Genomic DNA, 8,516 nt, shown 5'->3' with positions numbered 1-8,516 from the left:
TGCATCATCCTGTAGGACTACCTCCCTGCAGTATTTTCTGAAAACCAGTAGAGGCAGATTCAGGGTCTGCTGTCAGACGTTTTGGTCTACAACAGAACTCAAGGAATGGTACGGTATGTGAGACACCATCGCGGAGGACCAGGTGATGGCTTATCAACAGGGAATGAGTCTTCTCGGAGACCAGCATCTGACTCTGATGCGCGATTACATCTGCGAGCCTTCCTTGAAAGTCTGCCTAAACGGAGTCTCACTATTGCCGAAAGAAAAGCTCCAAGCTACATTTAGAGGCAGTTTTCCATTGCAGGACCGATCTATTTCGTCTCTATGAAACAAAATGTAAAAAAAAGAAGATGGAGGCTCTTTCTCGTCCAATTTTTTACGATGAATTACAGAAAATTAATCTTTCTCTTTTGAAACCGCACAAAGATCAGTATGATTTCTGATGAAGGCAAAGTCGATGAAAACAGATCTGTCTCATGGGCAAAAGAAAGAAAGGGCACAGCAAGAGATGGCAGCAGAAGAGGAAATGGTCCAAAATAAGGACACGACAAAAGTCATTACTGTGGATCTACAGTCAGTTTTGCTTTGCCCCATGCTGAAATCATCGGCAATATACTATAGGACCAGACTCTGTGTCCATAACTTCACAATATTTGATTTATAGTCACATGGTGTCCAATGCTATGTCTGGCACGAGGCGGAAGGGGGCTTGTCTGCTCACGAATTTGCTTCATGCATTGTGGATTACCTGGAAAGTGATCTGTCTTTTGATAGGTACATCATCTATTCCGATGGATGTACTTTCCAGAACAGAAACAAAACATCAGCCACTGCTTTTTCCGGGTTCTCCGTGATGCATGACAAGGAAGTAGAGCAGAAAATACTTGAGAGGGGCCACACGATGATGGAGATGGATAACGTCCACCGCATTATCGAAAGACGAATCAAGAATAAGATGTTCCTTCCTATCGACTATGTTCGATTAATTGAAGAAGCCCGAAGAAAGCCATTTCCGCACTCTGTGGAGTATTTGACTCACACATTCTTCTCAAATTCTGATGGCGTGAACACCCTTAGTTGCATCCGTCCATGAAAGAAAGCTGGGGATGCTACAGTTACTGACATCGGGGCTCTGAAATACCTGCTTGATAGAAAAATACTCTATAACCTTGGATTCGGGGACGAATGGTCAGGGTTTCTAGAGAAAAGAAATCAGTCTACAGCACTGATTGCCACTCCCAAGAAGCTGTTTTATGCCAGCAGGAGCATCTCAAATGTCAAATTCAAACATTTGCAAGCACTAAAATCAGTAATATCATCGGAATGTTGGGCATTTTATGACAAGTTGAAACAAGACTGAATCGGGAATGTCCTCAACAACACACTTTATCAAAGCAATCAATTTTGTATACAATTATTATATACATTTTCTTCTTGTTATCTGGAGGGTGCTTGCGCAGCCCATAAGGCTGATACGGCGGGACGCTATCTCTCCCTGTCTAAGGCCAATCTCTTGACCTGTCCCCATGACCATCCCTTGGACTTTATCTCCTGTTCAATGCTCCTTCGCCGGGTTTCCGGCGGGCGGCCCCCTTTTTTTTTTTGTTCCTCTGGCTATCCTGGTAGTGACATTTGGGTCCATTCTAAGGACATGTCCAATCCAGCACCACCTTTTCCTTCTCACCGCTACGAATACTGGTTAGATAATTGTTTTTTCAGGCAGTTCTTTATTTTATATAGTTCTGGATCATTAACTTGAATAAGTCTTCTTAGGGATTTTTTCTTTCGGGGGAGGCTGAATGATACAATATGGAATCATTTTAAATTTCTTCTCGGTGATATTGAATTGATGTGTTTTTGATTATGTAAAATGTTCTGTTATATTATATCATGTGTTACAGTAACAGCATTACTTTAATACAGTTGAAAATGTTCTTGAAAGAATGAACTGGCTCCTTTTCGTAATTTGTTGGGTGATTGGAAGGCTGCTCCTTTGCTACTTCTCACACAAGCTACACTTTGTCATTCTAAGGGTTTTCTTCTGTTGTCTTTCGTCATAATCCTCTTACTTATAATAGACCTACAGTCGATTGGTGTTGTAAGTGTGAAAGGACTGGGAAATAAGAATAATATCAACCAGAAGTATAATTAATATACCAATTAATTCGACCAATCAATATTACTTGCAAAGTTAAATGCACCTAGAATCTATGAAACCAATCTGCCTTATTTCTTCAAAGTCCTTTGCATAGTTTTTCTAATAAATAAACTGAAAGATTCGTGTTGTAAACAAGTAAATCAATGATTCACAAGCCACATGTTAAAATTATGAAAGCTCTAAACGCATATGGCTAACCACGGCCACCTGCCGCAAACTTACGCGAGTAGAGCTTACAAACTTTCTGCTCAATTTATTACGCAAGTCAACGGGTTAGATTTACGCGTTTAAATGTTTCAAATTTAGAGTCTCTAAATACGTAAGTCTGTTTTATGATTAATTTTCAAAAACAAACGAATTTTCACATTGACAGTTGCAGTACATTTGCATTCTGTTTTTTGTCTCTCCTGTAAAATTTGCCTCAACGGACTTACGCGTTTAGAAACTTACAGGGACGATAAATTAAATAATAAACATAAAAACATAAGTAAATTGACGGGTTTTATTTTTCTAAGTTTTAGTAAGAGTTTTACTGTACTTGCAACACAATTTGCTGAGATTTAGGAATGAGTTTCTGCGATGCGACAACACATCGGCGAGCCTTTATTGTCTCTTAGAGCGTATTATTTATAGGATAAGTAATAATATTTGAATGTTGATAAATATTAATTTGGATTTACTTGAAACTGAATAAGAACTATTTATTATCAGCAGCCAATCTCTTGTCAACTATTGCTGACTTAAAGTGACCTGCCCCGCCGGTCTTGCCCAGTTAACGAACTGCCCCTTGCATATGAGTGCTAAAGATTAGAAGTGTTACTAGTAGAAAGTAACATAATAGGACAAGAAGGAGAAAATATTATATATAGTGAGGGCAATAGATCGCGATGATTGCAGCAAAAAATTAACTATGATTGTGAGCGACTAACTCTTTGAGGTCGAAATGGACTCATGATGTATACGACCGATTAGGAGCAGAGCAAAATAAAGCAACGTTTCGGCACATTCTGAACCATCATACACACATCAGAAAAATAAGTTTATATTTTGCATAGTATGCACAATGTTTCAAGCCGTTTACAGTTTCAGACAAAGAAAACAAAATAAAACAAAATGTTTGAATAGTGAAACTGTGCCCAAAAACAGAACACCTTCTTGTACTGTCGCAAGACCAGAATGCGTGTTCTAAATGAGTTAAGAATTAACACTTTTTTAAAAACAACAAAAACCAAAAACAACCCCACACACATGGGAACCAAACTCACACATCAGCTTCTACCGGCGACAGTGGAGTCGGAGTACCTCGCCGCTACATCACCACAGATGTCGCCTGTGAAGGCTAATAATTATGTGTGTAGTCGTCTGGATTCGGCCTTGAATACTAACGAACTCTGCAAGCAAGAGATGGCAACTGACCAATCCCCTTGCCGTACATCGTAGGTGCTTTATGTGTAACATCTTTCATTGCAAGCTATCCATTTTTTGAAACACCAGACGGCACGCTTTATGTTTATGTAACTGACGCACCCCATCGTCAAAGCAGCCAGGGCCCACATATGTATAACATCGACCACGTTCCGCAGCACTGCGTTAACTTATTTACACAAAGCGCTACATTAGAATTACAAGGTTTTGTCGGACATTTTTCGCTGTTTTGAGTTACTAAGACCAAAACCATGAGGTCAAAAAAACAAATGTCCTATCTGCTCTATCAAAATCGCAAGAATAATCGCAGTAGTTATTAAGATATTCCAAAAATTGCATTCGGAAAAGCTTGACATGTTGTGAAACTCAAAATGTCTAAAGTCAAATTTCCCAAAACTACATAATGAGCAGATTTAACTTTGTAATCGTAGGGTAGTGAAGAGCACAGAATAGATAATATTGTCAAATGGCTGCCAATCTGTTGTGAGGAAAGACGTCAGGTTACAAAGGGACAAAGGGCTTTCTTAAGTTTGCTGTTCCCAGGGTTCTGTTTTAGGCCCAATCCTTTTCACAATGTATAATACACACAACCAATTGCTGTTGAAATACAAACGTATCAACTCAGCTACCACCACGGCAGACAGATATATGGCTCTTTTCATCCATGAATTCATAGAAAGAGTAAAGAAATGGACAAATTAATGCTAAATGAAGAAAAAACACGAACTATTCTATTTCGGGAGTTCAAAAAATATTCATGATGTTAATTATAAAAGACAGAGATGAAAATACTAGTATTTATAATATAATATGGTATTATTACGATGCTACACCACTACAGAGAAAACTGTTCGGTATTCATTACGTAGCGGCCTCGGGGATCTAAAGTGGACTGCAAAGTTTTAGTTAGTTTCGTTTTAGTAGAGGTTTTACGGCGCTCGCAACCGCAACTGCATAATGTCATAAGAGCACCAGAAGATTAGAGGCGTTACAAGAGAGTACAAAGCATAAGAAAGAAGAAGGGGAGAAAAGGACGATAGATGTTTGATAGGAAAGAAGAAGCAAACCACAGCAGAGCACCCGTCAACCACCCACTGCAAAGTTCAGGCGTACCGTTGAGTTGACTGTCAGACTGCCACAGGAAGAACTATCAAGGAACAAATAAGAAGGACCCGACAAGGAGGATAAACGCTGTCGCTACACAGTTAGATGTATGTTATACATGTACTGGTTGAGTGAACAACCATTCCAATAGGTTTCGCCACCCCCTCCCCTCCCCCCCCCCCCCACCCAATTTTTCATTTATTTCTCTCTTTACTTCTCTCTCTCCCTCGCTCGCTTCCTCCCTCCCTCCCTCCCTCCCTCCCTCTCTCTCTCCCTCCCTCTCTCTCTCTCTCTCTCTCTCTCTCTCTCTCTCTCTCTCTCTCTCTCTCTCTCTCTCTCTCTCTCCCTCTCTCTCTCTCTCTCTCTCTCTCTCTATCTATCTATCTATCTATCTATCTCTTGTGTGTGTGTGTGTGTGTGTGTGTGTGTGTGTGTGTGTGTGTGTGTGTGTGTGTGTGTGTGTGTGTGTGTGTGTGTCCGTGTCTGTGTCTCTGTGTACGTATTAGCGGGAAAGACCCATGGTTTCCTATAAATATTCATTAAAAAAACACAGCAAAGCTGTCAGCCAGAGCTGAACTTATCCCAAAAAATATATCAGCATTAACAAGCTGCCTCTGAATTTGGTCGCTTTTAAGGACAAGAGGGCTAACCCAGATTTCGGGGATTTCCAGAAATCTTGACCTACACCAAAAGTGGGCATTGCACTACCTATAGGAGAAGTTTGGATTCATAGGTGTGTATATTGGTTTAGTAATAAAGAAAACTCTTCCTGCTTTTTAAAGAAACTGAACAAGTAGCAAAAACTTTTTCTTCGATTTTCTCAAAACAGCATTTTTTTAAAATGTTTATTTTTTTTATTTTTTTTGGGGGGGTAGACCCCTTGTGTTTAAAAGCGACCATTTACATGTGGAAGAAAGTGCGTATTCCTGGGTCATGCAACAGGGCATGGCTTTGTCACCCAGAGCTATTGTTACGGTGCATTCGTATTGTTTTTCATCGTTGTTTTGTGGGGGTTTTTGTTTTTTTTAACGATCACATTCAGTCGTGTCCTTTTTAAAAAATACATGTAAATTAAACAACAAGTATTGTTGATCATTTGGGAGACTGACTTCGACCCTGCATGTCAGGGCCAACGCCGGGCTGAGAAGAATACAACACCCAGCAGAAAAAACGGCATACTGGAATAACTTCTACCACTCGGGAATCGAACTAGGTCCTTTGTATGAGACGGTGAACTAAAGTAGCCGTCTACTTTCTAGAACATTATGGAGGTGGGTTTCGATCCTACCTGCCGGGGCCACCAGGGCTGACAGATATATGTGAGGCAGCGTGGTGGAATCAAGCTCTCGTCAAAATAATGAAATGGAAGAAAACAGGATTTTTCTCCCTGCTTAGCAATTTGTATCCAATTCTTTTTTGGCTCAACACCTTTTATGTCCATTTACAAACACATTCCTTTGAGGATTTCACCGAAAACGCTTATTAAAGGCACAAAAATATAAATTTACAGTTTCCATGGACTCTCCAGCTTTGGAATTTACCAAGCTTTGGCGGCCATTTTCTAGCTAATTTTACCTCTTAAACCAGGTGACCCCCACCTCCTTCAATCCAAAATATCTCCACTTCTATTGAAGATGGATAAGTAACTTTTTCATTGAGAGCAATACAAATGAACAAGCTGTAAGATGGTACCCATAACTCTACATGCCCAAGAATTGTCGAGAGCCTGATTCCACCACGCTGCATCACATATACGTTTTGTATATAGCCTACAATGGCCAGGCAGAAAGGCGGAGATCCTCGATTAGATCTCCACACACGGGAATTGAGGCGCCTATCCCCAACACCACAACACCACAGATATATTGGTGACAGAAAGCACGGGTAAAAATGTCATGATTATCACCATCACGTAATATTAGTAAAGTACCACGTTACGAAATTATAGTACCAAAGTATCATGTCACGAAATACTACCAAAGTATCGCTTCACGAAATAGTACCAACTATCACTTCTCGCAATAGTACCCTAGATTCACGTCACGAGATATTACCAAAGTCGAAGTAGCACCGACACTAGTCTTGTCCGGAACCGAAAGCTGTAACTGACACTGTCGGGTAGCCACACAGAGTCAATAAGTCCGAGATTTGCCCCAGCCACAGAATCCTATAGTACAGCCCCAGCTCAGATCAGTCAACACCGTGAATTGTTTGTCTCTCCGAGACTGCACCAATAATATGTACACACAGCAAGACGCTTAGTATAACAGTATCAGAAGGTCGATCTTTATAGGTGTACACAGCCAAGAGACGCAAGGAAGGAGTCCCAGCCGTTGTGACGCGAAGGAAAGCTCGACAAATCTTTCATACTGTGTTGTTATCACTTACTGCTTATCGTTCCTCTTATTAACTCCAGTACTGGAAACGAAAAGGCGAGGCCAGGTCAGAAATGAACATAGATCTATGTGCATGGTCAAATGTCGGGTTTTTAGTTTCGGCATTACTGAGCAATCAGTTTTAAGTGACGAAGATTATCGGAGATATGTGATTAGAGAGCAACATACAATGACAAGAAGGACAATATAAGGACGCATAGATGTTAGAGGCAGGAGAGAAGGAGCAAACCACACAGGGACCACAGCACCAGCCGACCGCCAACTTTTAAGGTCGAAAATGACCATTATGAGTTCGTAAACTCGAGGTAGAGTTAACAGAAAAACCTTCACTCAAACATGCTTTATGTGCATAAAAGTTCTGACCCATCGACACATTTGATAGGTCATTCAAGAGGTCGGCTGCTTCGTTCCGTGGCTATCAGGGGTGTTTTTTCTGTGTGTTTTACGGCTGTCGCAACTGCTGAAGGTCAGATATGAACGCGCGGCACACATTAATTTTATTTAGTCTGTAGGAAATTTTACATTTTGCCCGGGAGGTGGCCGAAGCCTGCTCTTATCGATTTTAGACCACCAAGGGATCCTTAACGTGCACAACTTGCACACAGGCCCTCTGAGATTTTTCGCACTTGTTCGAGAAGGTTAGGTTTAGATCTTTCCTACGAGAAGATCAAGGGTGTGGCTGAAAGACAGCAGTAAGAAGGAGCCAAGGAGTAGCAGTAAAAAGGCTGCAGAAAGAGTCACGAGCCTAGAGGAGGGGGCAAAGGAGGTGAGGGGGTGGGTGCAGAAAGAGGAGACGAAAGCAGATGACAGAACATTGCTTGAGAGCAGGAAAGGAGGTGAAAGGAGACAATTTCAGAGAAGAAAATGTTTCGGTCGCTACCTGGATTTGAACCGGGACCTTTGAATTAGAGGCCAACACCTTAAGCTCTAGAACCTCCGAAGAGAGATCAGATACAAACGACGTCTCTGCCGACGGATGGAGCCACTCGATCAAAAGTGTCCTCATACGATAATCGAACTCATGTCTTCTGCGTGCCACAGGGAAGCACCTAACCACCAAACCAATGACGCGGCTTGGTATAGGCGTTGGCGAAAAGAGAGAAGGTAGGAGTAAGACAAACAGAACAATAGATCTTTAAACTAAATGTAGACTACTACTGGAAGCATGCGTTTGTCACAGGCCCAGTTTGTCACTTGTCACAGCCCAGTTTGTCACAGGCCCAGTTTGTCACAGACACAGTTTGTCACTTGTCACAGGCCCAGTTTGTCACAGCCCATTTTGTCACAGGCCCAGTTTGTCACTTGTCACAGCCCAGTTTGTCACAGGCCCAGTTTGTCACAGACACAGTTTGTCACTTGTCACAGGCCCAGTTTGTCACAGCCCATTTTGTCACAGGCCCAGTTTGTCACTTGTCACAGCCCAGTTTGTCACA

At 41.5% G+C, this 8,516-nt stretch overlaps 1 protein-coding gene across 1 annotated transcript in view; it reads right to left on the bottom strand.

The window, feature by feature from the left end:
• Positions 1 to 824, bottom strand: part of LOC101861976 (aspartate aminotransferase) — a gene marked incomplete in the record, with an annotated part of 23,249 nt that extends 22,425 nt beyond the window's left edge. The window contains 1 exon segment of the mRNA XM_035971829.1: positions 749 to 824.
• Between the last annotated feature and the right edge of the window lie 7,692 nt (positions 825 to 8,516).

This window comes from Aplysia californica, unplaced genomic scaffold (assembly GCF_000002075.1).
Source record: "Aplysia californica isolate F4 #8 unplaced genomic scaffold, AplCal3.0 scaffold00516, whole genome shotgun sequence".
Lineage (NCBI taxonomy): Eukaryota > Metazoa > Mollusca > Gastropoda > Aplysiida > Aplysiidae > Aplysia > Aplysia californica.
The sequence above is the reverse complement of the archived record's forward strand: the minus strand, read 5'-3'. Positions and strand labels throughout refer to the sequence as shown.